Raw genomic sequence first — 20,418 nt, forward strand, 5'->3', positions numbered from 1 at the left:
TTATATGTGGACTCTTTAATTCTTTTTTAACAAGTATTACCATTTTAGGGGAGGAAAAAAATATTTTCCTCTACCATTCTCAGATTCTTCAACTTAAGCCATATAAATGAGAATGGCAAAAGAAAAATTATCAAGAGGAACAAATAGAAATATATAAGCCTCTGAATTGCGCATGTACATGTGGTGGCACCCAGTGACCCAGTGATAATCGACCCAAAAGGACGGTAAGCACATGGGTTTATAGACCATCTTAGGGTGAAACAAACAAGACATTTTGGGTTTCTGGGGGATGGGCAGCAAGTTACGAGAAGTTCACAGGAAAAGCATGGTAGACAAGAATTGCTTAGTACAGTATGCTATACTACTGAAGTTCATACCTTTTCCATTGATAAGACTTATTAAGAGCCCTCTTTTTGGTACGGGAGAAGGAGACACCTTTAAAAATGTAAATTTCCTTTAGGAAAGGAAATCTTGTGTCCTGTTTCTAGAGATTTTCCTGAATCAGCTGGTTCTCATTGGCCTTTAGCTCAAAATAATTCATGTGCCAAAAGTTGTATTTTGGGACAACATATTCTGGCTTTTCTCAATATCTTTTTGGTTCCCTAATTAGTAAAATTCATTTTATATTTCTATGAAAGCAATGTTCTTAACTTTTAAAAAAATCATACCTTGGCATGCCTTAGATGTTGGCATGTACCATACATATTAGGTAGGCACATTTTTGGAGGAATGTTTGTCCCGTGAATTATTTCCTCAAGTTAATTTACCAGGAGAGCAGCATTTATGCTGAACAGTAGGTCATATCAGACGGGTTTCTTTTCTGTATGTCCTGAAGTTTGTTCTTGCTTGACTCCTGAAACATCAATCAGATCTGCTATATGGGAATAGACTACTGCCGAAAACTCTGCACTTTATGATAGTGAGAACTTCCTTGTCCGCAAGAGTCATGACTACGATCGTTGTATTTTGTTGGTTTTAAAATGCATATTTTTTCCTTATTTAGCCCTTCTGAAATCTCTGGGTTGGTGCCATATTAGATTTGATGGAATTTGGTATATATGTCTTTTGTTCCTTTTCTCTTATATCATGGACATAAGAAAAAAATGATATAATAAATAATTTTATTAGAATTCATTAAAGTTCCAGAACATCTGGGTGGCTCAGTCAGTTAAGTGGCCAACTCTTGATTTCTACTCAGGTCATAATATCAGGGTTCTCAGATTGAGTCCTGCATCTGGCTTCATGCTCATCGGGGAGTCTGCTTCAGGATTCATATTCATTCTCTAGCTCTCTCTCTCTCCTCTTCTCTCCCCTCCTTCCTCTCTCTGCCCCTCCCCTACTCATGTGCCTGAATGCTCACACACTTTCTCTCTCAAATAAATAAATCTTAAAAAAAAATTCATTAAAGTTCCAGAAGCATTTTTTTTTTCAAAAATGCTGTGTTACATCTAAAGCCTTAATAAGTGTTTTCATTTTGGTATTCTATTCATTTGTTTAAAGTTTTCAAACTTGTAAATAAAATTAATATACCGAATTACTCACACCTGAGAGGAAGAAAAATAACTTCTGTATTTTATAGTTTGTCTCTCCTGACTTCACATTTTATTTTTTTATGGAAAGAAAAGTCTCCTGCAGTGCAGTAATCCAGTAACTGAGGTATTTAAATATCTTACTGTGTTACTCACTAGTTTGTAGTAGTCATCATATTTAATTGGCACACCCTGAAGTGTGAACCAACCTCCCACACCTCAGTGGCCCTTAGAGCTGATAGGATGTTTTTGCTAGGTCTTCCCTAAGCATTAATTTTTTTTTTTCTTTTTGCCAGGTAACTACAGTAATTAGATGTACAGAATTCAGATTTGAGTTTCTCTGAAGATGTTTTGAGAACTGTCTTATCTGAAAGCTAAGGAGGAGTGGGAAATCTTTTCTTTTACTCTTAGTTTCTTAGTTTCTTCAGCTGGGGGTGTGGAGTTAAGGCTGGCTAAAGACGGATTAACAAGAGAAAAACAAACATGTTTATTAACAACATGTGCATTTCTCACATAACACATGGGTGTATGGAGAGATGAGCAGCTCAGAGGGATGTCTAAAAGTTGGGGTTGTATACCATCTTAGGCTGAAGGATAAAGGTATTTGGGACATCTGAGTAGGGAAGGCAAGTTATGGGGTGGTGACCAAGAAAAGTATAGTCAACAAGGATTGTTAAGTAATGTTTGTTATAGGAATTTAAGTCTGTGTTTTCTCCGCTGATAAGAGTTGTTAAAAGTCCTCCTCTTCTTTTTGGTATGGGGAGAGAGGTACCTTTACTAAAGGAAAATCCATTCCCTGTTTTTAGAACTTTCTCTATCTCTTGGTTTTCAAAGGAGTTTAGTTTCAAATAGTCCAAATGCTAAAGAAACATATTCCGGTATCTCTCAAAGTAAATCCTTTCTTACATTGTGCTTATTGAAGAACTTTAGCCTATGGTTGCATTCTTTTCTATTCTCACCATTTTGATGCTCTAGAGGGGACCCTTGAATTGGTACCCCTCAGGCACTGAAGTTTCTATTGCTAGGTCTCCACCTCAAAACATTGCTTTCTCTTGAAGTCTTTCCTTGTCTCCTGTTTCCTCCAGGAGAAATTCAGACTGGATGACTTGACATAGGAGGCCAGACCTCGTGTTTACTTTTTCTCCCGCTGCCCATTCCAGATTCCAATTTGTATTGGATACCCTTCCCTGAAGCCCTGTGGGAGCAGCAGTTGGGAGGGATTATTTCAATATGGTTTTGAGTTGGACAGCCCAGCTACTTACTATCTGCGAAACCCTGGGCAAGTTAATTAACCTCTCTGAGGCTGTGTTACTTTTTATGTTAAGTGGGATAATAATAGTACTTAGCTCCTGGAGTTACTCTAAGGATTTAGTGAGGTAATGAATGTAAATTAGCCCAGTTCCTGCATATTTTAAGCTTTTCCTTTTTTTTTTTTTTAAATACAGGCCATTATTATTTGCTGTTTTTATAACTTAAACTCTTTCCATCCTGTGTTCAGAATGCTTTGTGGCAGCCCTGAAGCATCTGCCATCCCCAACCCCCATTCATCTTCATCCTTTGAACCTTATCTTTGGTTTGAACTTCAAAGCTTTAATCAAGATTCCATAGCTTTCCCTTGAACAAATTCTAGCTATAATTCCCAGCCCCTCATTATCTATGTCCTAGTAATATTTGTTGAGAGAAGAAGGAATGAGAACTAGTGTCCCCTTTCTAGTAGTGTTATTTTCAGAAATCTTAAGGATATTAGGAAGGATTTCTGCCCATTTCTTCCTACTTTCCCAGGCTCAGGAATACCTGGCCTGCTACAGTGATTCTTATGTAGTTCTTATGGGTATAAACTTGCTAGTCACTTTGCCCCCAAGCTTTATGGAGGTGTAATTGACAAATAAATATTGTTTAATTATATTTATTTTAGGTATACGACATGATATTTTGATATACATATGTATTGTGAGATGGTTACCACAATCAGACTAAGTAATATATTCATTATCTTACAAAATTACTTATTTTTGTGCATGCAGTGAGAATACTTAAGAAACTCCTAGCAGATTTCAAGTCTGCATTACATTGTTTTTAAGTTATAGTCCTCTTGATGTATATTAGGTCTTCACAACTTGTTAATCTTATAACTGAAACTTTGTACCCTTTGGCCAATCTCTCCCATTTCCCCCACCTCTTTTTCCTCTGTAACCACCCTTCTTTACTCTGTTTCTATGGGTTTGACTTTTTTAGATTCCACGTTAAGTGACATCATGCAGTATTTGCCTTTTTGTGTCTGGCTTATTTCACTTAGCACAATATCCTCCAAGTTCATCCATGTTGTTGCAAATACCAGGATTTTCCTCTTTTCTAAGGCTGAAGAATATTCCATTGTGAATATATACCACACTTTTAAAATTCATCTGTCAAAAGACACTTAAGTTGGTTCCATATCTTAGGCTATTATGAATAATACTGCATTGAACGTGGGAATGCAGATATCTTTTGGTGTAGTGTTCTAATTTCCTTTGGAAGTATACCCAAAAGTGAGATTGTTGGATCATAATATAGTTCTACTTTTAAGTTTTTGAGGAATCTATGTATTATTTTTCATAATGGCTAAAACAATTTACATTCCCACCAACATTGTATAAACGTTCCTTCTCCCACATCCTCACCAATACTTATTATCTTTTGACTTTTCATTAACAGCCATCCTGACAGATGTGAGATGCTATTTCACTGTGGTTTTGATATGCATTTGCTTGATGATTAATGAAGTTGAGCATCCTTTCATATATCTGTTGTCCATGTATATGTCTTCTTTGGAACAACGTCTATTCAGATCCTTTGCTTGTTTGTTTGTTTGTTTATTTATTTATTATTTTTTAAAAAGATTTTATTTATTCATGAGAGAGACACACAGAGAGAGAAAGAGAGAGAGAGAGAGAGAGAGAGGCAGACACACAAGCAGAGGGTGAAACAGGCCACATGCAGGGAGCCAGATGTGGGGCTTGATCACGAGACTTGATCCTGGGACTCGAGGATCACGCCCTGGGCCCAAAGTCCTTGTACTTAGAACTTCCATTTTTATAAATTAATTTTTAAAAAGCTGTGATATAGATGACCTGGCATTATAGCCACATTAATAAATAAATTTCAAAGTAGGAAATAGAAAGAGTAAAAATGGCCAGACATGTTATTTTGGGGCACACAGACACTCAAAGAAATAAGAATACACTGTCTGGCTGCTGCCTTTCTGTATCTGCCAGGGAGCATGGCTGTCACTTCCTGAAGAGGAAGGAAGTCACATAAGACCTTGTCGTTAGTCCCTAACCACTGGTTTTAACAAATGTGAATGACTGAAATGTGATGGGACAGAAATAATTAATCATACATTTAAACTATCTTGTTCAGCATCAGTATTTTATATGTTATAGATCATAATTTCTAAATCTGATTATTTTATTGTGTTTTTGACTTTCTAAACTAAGTGTATATAAAAGTTGTCCCTTTTTAAAAAAAATCATATTTTTCAATAAAGCATTTTTTTCTAGAAAAAAAAAAAAAACTAAACTGCTGAGCCACCCAGAGATCCCCCCTTTGCCTGTTTTTAAATTGGGTTGTTCTCTTGCAATTGAGTTGTATGAGTTCCTTTATAGCTTGAATACTAACCCCTTATCACAAATATGGTTTGCAAATATGTTCTCCTATTCTGTAGCTTGTCCTTTCATTTTGTTGATTGTTTCCTTTGCTGTTCAAAACTTTCTTAGTTTGAAGTCTCACTTGTTTATTTTTCTTTAATTGCCTGTGCTTTTGGTGTCATATCCAAAACGTTATTGCCAAAACTTATGTCTTTTAGCTCTTTCCCTATATTTTATTCTAGAAGTTTTATAGTTCAGGTATAACACTTAAGTCTTTAATCCATTTTGAGTTTACTTTTGTGTATGGTGTAAGATAATGATCAAATTTCATTTTTATTAATTTCATTGGAGACATAGACAATCTGGATATTGTTTTTTCTACTATCATAATTTAATATACCGTGAAGTTCCAGATTTCACGATTATAATCTTGAAAAGTATCATGTAAAGTCATGCACTTTTCAGATTGGGATGTACACTGCAGAATGTCATGTGTCAAAAACAATGTACTGGATAATTAAAGGAAATAATTTTATTCATATTATTGTAATAGGAATAATATTCATTAATGAAGAATATCCTAAGAAAAGGGAGGGGTTGTGGGGTTTTATAGAAGTTGGTAAACAAAGGAAGTTTTATGAAGCATGGAGGGTAGGATTTTTCATAAAAGAGTTGAGGGGAGCAGATTTCTTAACCATTGCTTTTTTTTTTTTTTTTTTTTCTGGGAATACAGGGCTTAGGCAAGATATATATAGAGCCACACATTAGGTAAGTCATCCTCTTGGAATATCAGTTTCCTATAACATTTGAAGGTAGACATATTATTTTTCATGAACACCCATTATATATTATAGAATAGGTTTAAAAATCTGCATACATCTTTGTGATAAAACAGGAGACCTTACACAAATTCTGTTTCTAGTAGTCTATTTTCTTCTCCTCCCACTTCTTCCACTCTGGTGAAGCAAATAGTAATTCTCTTTACCTGTGTTATTTCCGTGTAAATGTCTGAGAAGCATGGGCTTAAAGCATCCACAGTAGCTATTTATATTGAATGCTATATGAATAGCCATACTCTAGGGGAAAGGATTAGCATCAGTAAAGGAAGAAAATTGTGAGAGTAAAATATGTATCTGGGACCTGATTCCTTTTGGCCCCTATATAGGATGGGAATGGGAGAAAGTAGAATGAATATACAATCAACAGAGTAGCGTGGGTTTTAATGTTGGCTGTGAAATATAGGGTGAGGTCTCTGGACTTAATTCAATTGACAAGTGATGCACATTATAAGCTTTTGAGCAATGGATGGATTTGTTGGGAGCTGGACATTTTGAAAAATAATTTTCAGTAATGGATCAAGCAATGACTCTCATGTAGATATAAGAATGAATGGTGTGTTAAGGATTTTAGTTAATTCATGAAGAAACCTGCAGGTGTGGTAACTGGTTCAAAAGAGAATGCAAAAAAAAATCACATTTATAGAATAGAAATATTGAGATGAGTGTGCAAATAGAATCAAAATTATTATTTTTTTTGTGCAAGTAGTTAGGTGGGGAGGGTTGGTCCATTAAACCTCTACCAGACAGAAAATAATGTTCATGTCTCAAAATGTGCATTACTATCACTTACCTGTAACTTTCAGAATTGTAAGATATCTCAGACAATGAACAGAGATAGGCAATTCATTTTCTACTGAATACTTTTTTCTTTTCTATAAGATATTTTGGAAGCTGGACATGAGTAAGATCATAACATGAAAATTGAGATTAAAGGAAAGAAACTAGATACATAAAGAATAGTTGAAATACTATTGACATATCCAAAGAGGAGAGTACTAGGAGTATGAGTAAGGTGATTGTGCTGAGGTGGAACAGAGTGAGAGAAGCAAGTTACTAAGCCAAAATGGGATCAAACAAAATTACCAATTAATTAGAAATAGGAGGTAAGGGGAAGAGTCTAGTGGCTAAGACTTGGATCCTGGATTGACCTAGTTGTGTGTCTTTACACAACTGTGAGAGAGAGAGATGTGACCTCTCTTATCCTGAGTTTATCTGTAAGATGGCATAAAATACTTTTTTGCCTTATAATATTGTGCAAATCAAGTAAGACAGTGCATATCAGGTAAACTTGGCTAATGGTAAAAGGTCAACAAATGTTAGCTGCTACTGTTACTATTATTCTGCCTTTATCTTTCTTTCCTTTTTTTACCCCCTTCTTTCAGATTTTAAGCCCAGAGTTGGGCAATCTGAATTTTAATATATGGAAAGATTTGGGAGTTATCCTGAATAGGGTGGTAAGAGTGAAAACCAAGGAATGAGTGGAATTATTACTTGAGTAAAAGGACCTAAAGCAGAAGATTCTATGCAGTAGGCAAGAAGAAGTGAGTGAAAAACAGATGGATGGGTAATGATCATTACCCTTTATTATCATGTCCCAGGATAAGGAGGCAGTTGATCTAGGAAGAGCAGAGGAGAAGGTAGCCAAGAAGTGGTATCACTGAGGTGAGAAGGAGAAGATTCAAGAAAGAAGGGTGAGTTTAGCGGGGTCAAGGAAATTTGAAGGACTTGATATCCATGAGAGATATGGGAAGGTGAGATATGCAATGCTGCCATGAAATTAACATATGTGAAGTTGGGAAAAGGCACCATTTCTCAAAATTTGCTAATTTCAGTTACTAATGACATTTTAGAGGTATGGGGTGAGAGTTTAGAATAGGTACTATAGAGAATTTAACAGAGTGTCAAGAAGAAAGAAATGGAGTAAGAACTCACTGAGTACTAGTGAGCTCAGTGAAGGTCACAGAGCTCAAGATCATTTTGGGTAGGTATCATGGTAGCCTACTCATTATGATTCATGCTTCTTCTACCACAATTCACTTTTGAAAACCAGGTGATAAAACTGGTCTAGTATACTAGCTTCAAATGTTTCACTTGGAGGCCGAGTTCCTTGTAAGAAGAGGGCACAAAATAAGCCTTAGCACTGACCATGAACTCTCATTGTTAATCCCATCCGCTGTCCAAAATTATTATTATATTTTGTGCAAGTGGCTAAGTGGGGAGGGTTGGAAGGGAGGGGGGAGATCCATTAAACCTCTACCAGACAGAAAATAATGTTTATGCCTCAAAATTTGCATTACTATCACTTACCTGTAACTTTCAGAATTGTTAAGATATTTCTGATGTCTCTAAGGCCAGCAGGAGGGAGGCTGCAGACTCTTTTCCATAGTCTTCTTGGTTTTATTTATTTATTTATTTATGAAGCAAAATATGAAATAGTGGCCAAAATTTTAATTGGGAGAGTTCACCTACAAATTTTAAGTATTATATTTCTTTTGGAAAATCGGCTACTATAGCTGTACAGGGTCTACATTTTGTGCTTGAGAGCAATTGGTGAGTGACCCAGTGTCTGCAGACTCTTGCTGCGGCTTCCACTGTCAAGCCTGTTGCCATCCTCATGAGTTCCTGTTTCCTAAGAGCAAGTCAGCTTGACTCATTTACCTTTTACCTGCCAGGCCACCAGGGACACCTGTCTTTGCAACTCCAGCTCCATCCTTACACAGTTATTGTCCGGTTTTTGGAGTTATTTGCATATGGTTCAGTGTGGAAACCCTGGAAATTCCCTATGCTCCAGATAGATGATACTGACATGTACTCCCACAGCTCATTATATTCATCTAAGGTGAGATAGAGTTGTTTACACCTCGGTGAGAAAAACAATGCATCGTATCTATTAAATGCATTAACTTTATGGAAAAGTTAGGCAGGGGGAGAATTCTCACGACACTTTATTCTTAACCTAAATCATAAGGAAAAGTTATTATAATTCTGCCATCTGTTCAAGTTTTTAAAGCCATTTTGGTAAACTTAATGCTAATGCAAAATACATGCCTTAGCACTAATTAACCGAAAAATCTGTTTCATTCTTCTCAGATAATGAAAAAATATGTCAAGGACATGATTTCTTAAAGAAAATCTAATTTATGTCACTTAGGCCTTTAAACCACCCTTGTGATGTGCTCATGAACACAACCGTGAGAAAAATAAAAAGTCACATCAAATACTCCCATTAGGAAAATCCCCAGACTAGAAGCTTTAGACATTTACAATTGTAATTTAGATGGCTTTTCCCACTTAAATAGTACTGTATTTTTGGTTGATATAAAGGTATTTGTATTGATTTGGTGGGGAGGGAAGGGATTGGAATGGAGGACTGAGGAACATGGGGAGTATCTATAAGGCCAATATTGATTTAATGTCCAAGTCTAAATACCACATTACTCCTCTAGAAACCTAATTAATTGAAATATATGCTGTTTGAGTATGCTTATATTAAATATTGTTGGTCAATGGCTTTTTAAATCTCTTTAGTTGTCTTTTGTTATAGGGACAGAACAGACCCAGTTTCATTCTGTTCTGGCTAATATTTTCTGCATTTTGAACTTGCCTGATTTGCTGTTAGTTTCTTGTGTCTGCTTTGTCTTTGATGTATCATCCTCAAATTATCTTGAGAAAATAGCATTTTTATTAGATCACAAGATCACTCAAAAATATTCAACAGTTATTCATGTTCTGTTAGGTAACATCTATCAGATAACATGCTTAGGGTCTTTACCACCTGTCTTTCCAGTTTGATTTCTCACTGGCCACTGAACCACCCTCTTTGCTTGAGGGAGATTGTTTTACTCAAGATACTAAATGTATCTCACACAAGGGGTGGGTCTCACTATATTTTATTGGGGTGATAAAACCTTCCATCTTTGTTGCCTGGAATACCCAAGACATCCTGCCATAGGGAGCAGCTTGGGTGAATAAAAATAGCAACAATGATGTGGTGGTGTGGTGTGTGCACACATGTGAATATGTGTGTGAAGAGAGAAAGTGGATATGGCAAAATATGAACAATTGATGAAGGGTAAGTAAAATTTGTATTAGCTTTTTGGGGGTAGGTATAAACTTGCTAACTTCATTGTAGAATGGAAGAAAAACTTAGGAATGTAAGTAGTTGGAACACTTCAGCATCTATACTTCTTTAGCAGCGTGCTATTCTAGAAAGCCCATGAAGCCCCAGTCCGTACATTTTATTCAATTACTTATTGAGGAAACTGCTGTTGCTCAGATGCAGTTCTAGCTGCTGAGATAAAGATGTCCACAACCATCCAAATCCTGCCATGATGGAGCCTCTAAACTTCACCAAATGCAAACTTTTGTGGCTGAAGGTATCCTTAAGAATCATCTCTTCAGGGGATCCCTGGGTGGCTCAGCGGTTTGGCGCCTGCCTTTGGCCCAGGGCCCGATCCTGGAGTCCTGGAATCGAGTCCCACGTCGGGTTCCCTGCATGAAGCCTGCTTCTCCCTCTGCCTGTGTCTCTTCCTCTCTCTCTCTCTATGTCTATCATGAATAAATAAATAAATCTTAAAAAAAAAAAAGATTCATCTCTTCATTATCCAGAAGCAAATGACGTTGGAATTCCCTCATCTATTGCTTTTTAAATTCTCAAGATAAGGAACTGACGTTGCTTTGATCTTCATGAAGACTTTATTTCCTGTGGGCTGATTCATCTTGCCATTAAATTAAGTGTCTAGCATCTTTAGTGTACCTGTTGCAAAAGTATTTTTGAATGAATACATTAATATGCTTGCATACAAATTTTACCATTATAGTTGATAATTAAATTAGGTGCATATGGAAATACCTGGCATGTGTTTGGCATGTGTGAAATGAAAGTTTTCTCCCTTTTAGGTGATTGTCTTTGGAATGTATTTTCTAGAGTGAGTTTGAATTGCAGTTGTTCTTGGAATGCATTAGAATGCCTCCAGACACTCAGAAACACTGTTGTAAGCCCCGTATTATTATGCAGTATGTAAGGAAGGAGCCATGTCTGTCTTACTACAATGTTTGTCATATCTTGCACATGATTGGCACCTAACAAATACTTGTAAAATAAAGGAGTGACAGGGCTTTGAAGAAGAAGGAAATTTTCTGTAGATAGAAATAGAAAGGAAAGGAAATGTATACCATGTAGAAGAAACGGTGTGATCAATTACCCAAAAGCTAGAGAAAGGTAAGATTATTGAAGGAATCTCTAACTAGATGTGTCTGGATATCATCAAAGATAGTTTTAGAGAAGTCTGAAACATACATGAATTATATCATCTGTGGAGTCAGAAACTCGAATAACTACTGTCGTGTCCAGGTTTCAACACTTGAAATATGGTTTTCAATGTGGTTTGGGGGATAGGAAAGGTGGGGTTTCAGTTTTGGTTCTTACACTCATGAGTTGGATGATTATAGGCCAGACAGCAAACTATTTTAGTCTTTTCTCGTTTGTTTTTTTTTTTTTTTTCAAATGATAATACCCTTCCTCGAAGGGGGTTGCGTGCCTGGATGGAGTTAGTCCTCACTTAACATGATAGTTGGTGTCCTAATGATCATTTTTCCCTTCCTACTCCTTCTACAGAGAGAACCTAATATTCTGTAACATCAACACAACCTGTTATAGCTTCTCGTAGGAACATATAATAGTCAAGTGCTATTGACCTAAAATTTAAAGGCCTCTGGCTGTTTTTTATGGATGTGATGTACTTCTTCGTGAGAAGTAAATGCAATCGGAATAACTTAATCCAATGAGAGCTATCTTTCCTCTCTATTGCATAAAGCTCAAAAGGTATGTCTTCATAAAATCTGTACTGGTGAGGCATATGTAAAACCCACAGGCAAGTAATAGGCTTTGCTTGCACATTTCCCAGGGGCTACTTAAAACATTACCTCTTGTGTCAAAGATGCTGAATAATTATAGTGCCAGGTTTCATTTTTTTGTTTTGTTTTCGATTACCCACTCAGGCAATTTAATACTTTTCTAGGAGGCTCTGGGTTTTGGAGGGGGGTTAGGAACTTAAAGTATCTGATTGGAGCTACTCATTTAGAGGTTGCTATACACATCCACATTCATCACTCAGCAGGCAGCAAAACCTCCTCTAAATATTGGTTGTAAATTGGGTGGTCTTTTTATTTATTTTCCCTCTAAAGGAAGGTACCTCACAGTAGTGGGTAATTGCCAAGTCTGAAGAAGAAAATTATAATAAAAATGAAAAGAAAAAAATTAGTTAATTGCAACATAGTTACTCCAGAAATCTTCAAGATGAATGGGGAAATTTAGCAGAGCTCTTAAATGTCACTGTAATTTAGCCCCGTGCCCCAGAAATTCTAAATCGTAATTGATCCTAATTATATAAATACCCACTGGTGAGAAAAGATCTGTTTTTTAGAAGGGGTTACTGCTGCTAAACTTCACTGACAAGTCGCTCATGACTTCAACAGATGTTTTCTACTTTTGTTTTGGCTGAGTGGATCCTTAGGAACCAACTTTCCTCTCCATTCAGCAGCAAATGATACAAAAATGCTCTGAGTGTCCGTATATGAAGTAAAAAATGGTCTTCTTAACTCATGACTCAGACTATTTTTGTCTTTCCTACTGGTATGTTAGAATAATTTCAGTTGGAAGCAGCAAAGGAAGGACCATCCTAGCTTAAGCAAACAATGGGATTTATTGGCTCAAGTAATTGAGAAGTGCTATGCTAGTTTTGGCTTTAGGTGTAGCTTTGTTTAGGTCTCTCTCTTTGTCTCTCTCAAATCTATTTCCTTGATAATGAATTCAGTCTCCAGCCAACTCTGATCACAGTTTTAGGATGATTACTCTCAGCCACTGGCCTGCCTGCTCTTTCCTCCATTCATGCTCAGTAGGAAAAGGGAAAGGCACTACCACTGTTAAACAAAAATCCTGGGCTTCAATCAGATTGGTTCAACTTTAGTGTCTTCCCATCCCTGAGCCAATCAGAATGGCAGAGGGCACAGAATTCTGCTGATTGTCTCATGGGAAAGCTGTAGAGGCCCAAGTGATGGAGTCAGCCTCCTCCAGAGCACGTGGATTTTGTGAGGAAAGAGAACATAACCTTTCCAAGAGAAAAATAAATGGGTAGGTAATGTGTCAAATGAAAAAAAAAAAAAACTGTAAAGATTTCAGTTTCCCCAACTTTTTAACAATAGGTTTCCCCTCTAAGTTTTTGTTATAAAAATTGTCAAATATATGGAAAGTTGCAAGGATAGTAAAACAAACACCTGCACACCAACCATTTAGAACAATTGTGAATGCTTTTTAGTACCCTATCTTAAGTAGCAAGCTCTGTCATATTTCATATCCACTTTTAACAAATTTTCAGAATTTCTTCAAATGGAGATTTTTAAAAGTTCAATCAGTACTTTAGAATTCAAATGGAGTCTAAATGTCATTTCCATGGTACTGTATCCTTTCCCTGCCTTCTCTCTCTCCCTCTCTTTGTTTTTGAAGAGAGCCAAGAGTCATTCTGTTTTCCAACAAGCTGTCTTGTACACCCTGAAGGGAATATTATAAGATTAAATGCATAGTAGCATTTCTCTAGCAAGGTGAATGCTTCTCATTACAGCAATCCCCAGTTGATCTCCTAAACGTAATTCCCTGATAATGTGAAACTTCTGAATTATTTATTATGTCATATTAGATCAGGAATATTATTCCTGAAAATAAATTTGTTATCATCAGCAAATCAGCTTTTGGAAGTTTTCTGTATCAAAGAATAAACCAGGGAGTAGATTTTAAACTCTTAGGGAGGGGAGACTGAAATTATTTATTTTGAGATCTTTCTGCAGCTAGGTCGCTTCAAACGTAGATGAAGAATCATACACTGAGGAATTATAATTTCTAGATGCAGTTATAAGTAATTCATCTAGTGGTTTATTATGCCAAGTAAGTCTGGCTACAATTCGAAAACCCAGTAAAAATTCTACACTGAAGTAATGAATTTCAAGCATCGCCTATTTATTCTGAAGGTGCCATGTTTTCTCCTCACTCCATGAGATATTAATAAAAATGTAAGAGATTTACTGGCCTTAAGTTGTGGTCAATAATAACAAAAGGAGTTTGTATTTCTTAAGTCCTTATTGTGTGCTAAGTACTTCACTGAGCCCCAACTGAAGTAAGTACCCTAAATTGTCCCATTTATAGATGAAGAAACTGAGGCCTAGGATATTATGCAGCTTGTCCAAGGCCAAGTACATGGTAAGTTATGGTACTTCAGTGCATAAAAAATGTGCCCATATATGCAGAGCTATACAATTGAGAATCAGAGGCTGAGTATAAATGATTATCATGAACTTTAAGATGACTGCTATTTGTAGACATGCATGGTAAAATGTCTAATTTTGTGAACTCAAGTTTTTTCATGGCAGAAACATTTTAATGGATTTCTATTGCTACATACATATTTTTAAACAGACTTTATTTTTTTGTTTATTTTATTTTTTGTTTATTTGAGAGAATCAGATAGTAACAGAGATAGCAAGAGAAAGCAGGAGCAGGGAGGAGAAAGAGAAGCAGGCTCCCCACTATGCAGGGAGCCTAGAAAGAGCCTGATCTGAGGATCCTAGGATTATGACCTGAGCTAAAGGCAGACACTTAACCAATTGAGTCACTCTAGACATTAATTTTTTTTAAAGATTTTATTTATTTATTCATGAGAGACACAGAGAGGGAGGGAGGGAGGGAGGGAGGGAGGAAGGGAGAGAGAGAGATTGAGAGAGAGGCAGAGTCACAGGCAGAGGGAGAAGCAGGCTCCATGCAGGAAGCCTGACGTGGAAGTTGATCCCTGGTCTCCAGGATCACACCCTGGGCTGAAGTTGGCGCTAAACCACTGAGCCACCTGAGCTGATCTAGACTATTTTTTTTAAAAGCAGTGTTGGGCTCACAGCAAAATTGAGCAGAAAGTCTAGAGATTTTCCATATATCTCCTGCCTCTACACTTGTATAACCTTAATTATAAACATCCTCCACTACGGTAATACATTTGTTAGAATTGATGAACCTGTATCATTATCACCCAAAGTCTATTGGTTACCTTAGAGTTCAATTTTGCTTTGTGTGTTCTATGGGTTTGGACAAATGTTACAATGACATATATCCATTATAATATCATAGAGAGTAGTTTGCCCTAAAATTCCTCAGTGTTCAGACCATATAAGTGTTTTTCTGCCATATATTAAGTCATTCTAACATCATAACACTTATTAAACTGTGGAAGAGAATTCATCTCCAAACCCTAGTGAGAGAAACAGGACCATTTTTAGCAGGGAAAGAACTTGCCTCAACTGCAAAAGGAGGTTGTAGGTTGTGTGGGAATTTCAATAATTTATAAGTTGGTAAATTCCAGTTGATGCACATTAAATAGAGTAAACATCATTTAACAAACATGGCCATGGAGCTTGAACTCCACTCAAGAGAGGACTACTTGGAGACAGTTAACTCACCTTGAAAATGCCTTCCACAGTTCAAGTCTGTGATTTTTGGCACAGCATAGAGTTGTGGCCGGTATTCACCCTGTGACTCTCCACCACCTGTTCTCCCTAATTAAGGGCTCCTATTTCCTGCTCTGCAGGCCCCATAATTTGCAAATAAATAAAATCCACAGGATATTTGTTATGAATGCTAAAAAAAATCATGTGAACTATTTATCTTTCTTTTCTTTTAAAGATTTTATTTATTTATGATAGAGGGGGGTGGGCAGAGACACAGGCAGAGGGAGAAGCAGGTTCCATGCAGGGAACCTGACATGGGACTTGATTCTGGGACTTCAGGATCAGGCCCTGGGCTGAAGGCTGCACTAAACCGCTGAGCCACCCGGGCTATTTATCTTTCTCATTTGTGAAGTATAAGAGGGACTCTTCCCCTTTTCTTCCCCTGCCATTTTAGGAGGTCTTTTTTAGTTCTTTTTTTTTTATTCCTTTTGTGGAAGTAAAGGAGGTCTATGGAATCATTTTGTTTTTTATCTTCTGGATAGATATATGTAGATGCATTTTTCATTTCATTTTCATCTTTTTATCTTCTGGATATATATATGAAGATGCATTTTTCATTTCACTGTGTTCAAAAAAATAATTCATTTCTCTACCTTTTATACTTTTCTACTTCTCTCCATTTTGTTTTCTACCTTGCTTGCCTGTGTTACTGCAGTGCTTCTTGCATTGGTCTGCCTGATTCCATACCTTTCCAATCTGTTGTGTGAATTACAGCTAGGGTAAATTGGGAAATTTCCAATATAAAAATAAATATTAAAAAATAAGCATTTTAAATCAGATAATGAGAAAGCTAATTAACATGATTTATGTTAGCATTAAGAACAAGTAAAGAAAATAATTATTTGTTTTGTCTTATGATCATATAATTTGTTTCATAAAACTGCATTTACTTTTCAATAATTTGTTGGGTTTTCTTTTTGCCATATAGAATGTAACACATTTTAATAGTTTTGTCTAATTCTTCTTAATGGGCTTATAATAGCCCATTGTATGATTGAGACATAGTTTTTTTGTAAGTTTCCAGTACTGAGATTTATATTATTTTCTATTTTTTTCTGATGTTCAAAACATTTATGCAATAAACTTTTTTGTATCTAAAGTTATGCCCACATGTGCTATTGTTTCAGAAGAAAATTGACTGGGATTGGGAATCCTGTATCAAAGAATGGAAACACTCTGCATATTTCTTAATCATTCTTTGTAAATACTTGTATCATCCTCACTATCCCTAGTTTCTTTTTTCACTCACAAAGGAGTTTTTTCCTCCCAATATGGTAGGTGAAGAAAAATTCTCGAGAGTAGTAAAGTTCAGTTAATCAATTGTGGATGAGGTTGGTTAACTTTATGAGTTTATTGGCCATGTGTGTTTCTCCGGGTTAAAGGATAATTATGAGAAAGTATGTTGACTAGTGAGCCTGGAGTTCAGAACTTTGAAGGGATTAACTGATTCTGAGAATTTTTCTAGTTACCTTGTGAGCTGAGCTTAAGCTCTGGGCCCTCTAATAAAAGCTGTATGCATCGATGGTTAACAATATGTACATTAAAGGGTTGGATTTTTCTTTTGCTACATTGAAATGCAAAATTATTAGCCTCAAGGAAATTAAAAGTGAAGCAATATCTAGAAAATCTTTGATGTAAAATATGTTTCTGTACAGATTTATTGTGGTTATTTTCATTATATTCATTAAATGAAGCTCATGACTTCTTGAATTCATATTCATATTCTCTATCCTAAGGGATCTAACTACTGATAAGGCTGTATTTCTGTCAACCATAGTGGATTAGTTTCAGTTTTTACCTTTTAATTAAACAGCTGCTGCCGCTAAACACAATTTTGAATTATTTAATAGTCCATATTACTTTAGTCAATGCGCACTGCTTGAATTTTTTTAATTATATGAAGCTATACATTTTTTATGATATAGCTTTCCTAAAAATGAGTTGACAGACAGTAATAATTTGTTCTTTTGAGATGTAGGAATATCTTAGCATATTTAAAAATAAGTATAACTAAAATTAAAAGCCAAGCTGATCAAATACAAGATCTTTTGCTTTAAAAAATGTGAAATATACAGAATTTTAAATGAAACTCCCATTCAAGATGTTATTTTGTAATCTGTCTCATAAACAGGCAGCACATGTAGTAAATACCATGGTGCACAATTCAGAAAACTGAAGATGATCTTAAAGATTCAACTTTTCATTGAGGCATCATCTCAAAAGTAAGTTGCTTTAGAATTTTGTGGATTTTTTTGGCAACAGAGGTTAAGTGATGTCATTCATAGAGAGAAATCATTCAGTCCAAAAGCTATTTACTATTAATCAACATGAATTTTTGTGATGGGTTTATGATTATCTTGTTACATTATTCTGAGTTATATTCAGAATTGTTACTTAAATTTCTAGTTTTAATAAGATTAAATAAATCAGTACAGCTTCAAAGATTAGAGATACTGTGAAATTATTTATATTTAGAAAGTAACAATGATATAACCTTTCTTCTTCATTTCTTTATTTAAAAAATAACTCCAGAAATCTTTTCTTCTCTCTCCTCATCTCCATATATGTGTATTTTTTTACATCTATACATGTATTTACGTGTATATATACACTCACATATGCATATACATGTACATATATATGTGTATATCTTACAGATATCTCCTCTGCTCTTTTGTAAAGTGAAATATTAAGTATAGTAATTGAAATATTGAACGAATGAGTAGTTGAAAATACATCACATTTTATTTTTAGTGCCATCACTACATTTGAACTTTCTGAGAATTGCTGTGATTAGAAAAGCCACCTACCATATCTTGATTTGACAAGAACTGGTATCTTTAACTCCAGCTTTTGACTGAATTTCCTTAAGTGGTGGAAGTAAAGGTGAATGGTGTAAGACCCATCTTAAGTCTTTTTTAACCATGTAAACCATTTAACAGAGTATAGATTATGGTACCTGTCAGGAGTCCTAGAATAAATTATTTCTGCTGTCCCTACTGACTCTTATAGAACATTATTTAGAAACTACATCTGGTCTTGTATGTCTGCTTTGTGTTGACATCTCATTGATTCTTTATCTTCTCTCTTGGCTAAAAAAAAAAAGAAAAAAGGAAAAGGAAAAAAAAAGTAAAAGTTCATTATAAAACTTGGTGGTGGAGTAATACTGTCAAAGAATGCAAACCATCACTTGCCGCTAATGTAAGGTGACATCTCTAGAGTATAAAGAGGGTGGTTATCATTCTTCAGTGTTATAGATGTTACCTGTTCAAGAGAACAGTTTCTGTTGTTGAACTGTACTTGTAGATTAAATAAGAGATGTTGCTTTCATTTCTAAAGGAGTTCAGTAGCTTAGAGAATCAGATAGAACTTAGCCAAAAGACATAGCCATTTATTGAGCTTAAAGAAACACATGATTTTAACCTTGGTGTACCCCGTGTATACCTGCACAAGCAAGTGCTCTAAGGATAGCCTCCACTACCCCCACTATAAGTAGTTCTTGGCCAAATAATTTTATTTTTCAGTGGCAGCCCAATTCTATGAAGCAAACAATGTATTTTTCTTCGTTTGTTTCCCGCAATAGAACATAAACATGATGAATGCAGAGTCCAAGTCAGTTTTTTTTCAACTGTTGATTGAATGACTAAATACCATTGAGTGTTATTCTTTTCGATGTTTTATGGGTACCGCTTAACCATTGAGTTAGCCACATGTGCAAAATGTCAGTGCCTAGAGACAATCCTGTGTTTCTGTGTGAATAATAGTGACATGTGGCTAAAAGTAGAGAAAGAAAAAAAAAAAAAGGCAAATAATCCATTTGTTTCACATGCAGCGTAGAGTGTCCCAAGTCTAAATCTGTCCATTTTGATGCCATAGTGATGGCTTGAAAAGTGAAGCCATTGTGGTTCACTTGAAAATGTTGCTTCTTGATACAAAGAAAGATCTATCAGCTTAAAAGTCTCTTTCTTCCAGTCTTTTGACTCATTGAGGAAAAAGGATGTGGTTTTGTGAGCATGTGCATGTCCATGTATACATGTGTATATAGGAACATGTATTTATATCAGGAGGAGGAACAACTAATTTAATGCTGTCCAATAGAACGTTTTGGCCATTACTACCACGTTTTAGCCAGCAGAAAGGAGGAAAAAGAAAAAGAAGGGGCAAAAGCAGACAGTTTAAGATTAGAGGGTGTGGTCTCTATTTCAGGCAGCTACACACCCAGCTAAAAGATAAGAACACATTTACTAAAGAAGCCTAAAGTGATGACTGGGGTTTATCTGACAGCCAACACTGCCACAAGTACCTGCTCTCTGCTAGCCATTGTTCTAGGACTTGAAGCTACAGTAATGAGGGAAGTTATGTCCTTCTCATCAGGTTTATATAGGGTGGAGAAAGGCAAGCAAACACACACGTGGACATATGACATGCCTGTTGGTAGGTAATATGTATGTCGATGCAGAAAAATAAACATCCAAACAGGTTTTAGAAATCTTAAATGGGGAAAAAAAGCATTTAAGTACTGAAAAGCGATTTAGGAATGGAACACAGAGTTTCAAGCTAACAGCTAACACTGCAGGATTTTAAATAAATTTGCTGTGAAAAATGAGTAAAATACCTATTTTATTTGAAATGTTCTACCATTTGAAATGGTAGAGAAAATCTACCACATGATGCTACAAGATTTTCTTTGATTTTGGTGACATCCTCATATATATTCTGATTCATATTAGGGATAGAAGGAAAAAATGTGAAATAAGAAAATATGAAATGCATATACATTTTTTAGTTTGTTCCCCAAAATTACTCATCAGTGTAATGACATAGTCTCCTTCTACAATGATTATTTTGTGATTTCCGTTTTCCTAGCCAATGACTATTACC

At 35.7% G+C, this 20,418-nt stretch overlaps 1 protein-coding gene and 1 long non-coding RNA gene across 19 annotated transcripts in view; both read left to right on the forward strand.

The window, feature by feature from the left end:
- LOC144289828 (uncharacterized) overlaps positions 1–18,876 on the forward strand; it is a 266,351-nt gene extending 247,475 nt beyond the window's left edge. The window contains exons 2-3 of the long non-coding RNA XR_013357804.1: positions 17,669–17,759; positions 18,292–18,876. This is a non-coding gene — a long non-coding RNA (uncharacterized LOC144289828). The remainder of the gene's footprint in view (positions 1–17,668; positions 17,760–18,291) is intronic.
- Positions 1–20,418, forward strand: part of FHIT (fragile histidine triad diadenosine triphosphatase) — a 1,383,460-nt gene that overhangs the window by 869,742 nt on the left and 493,300 nt on the right. The window lies entirely within an intron of this gene.

The sequence above is a fragment of the Canis aureus genome, chromosome 19, assembly GCF_053574225.1.
Source record: "Canis aureus isolate CA01 chromosome 19, VMU_Caureus_v.1.0, whole genome shotgun sequence".
In the NCBI taxonomy this organism is placed as follows: domain Eukaryota; kingdom Metazoa; phylum Chordata; class Mammalia; order Carnivora; family Canidae; genus Canis; species Canis aureus.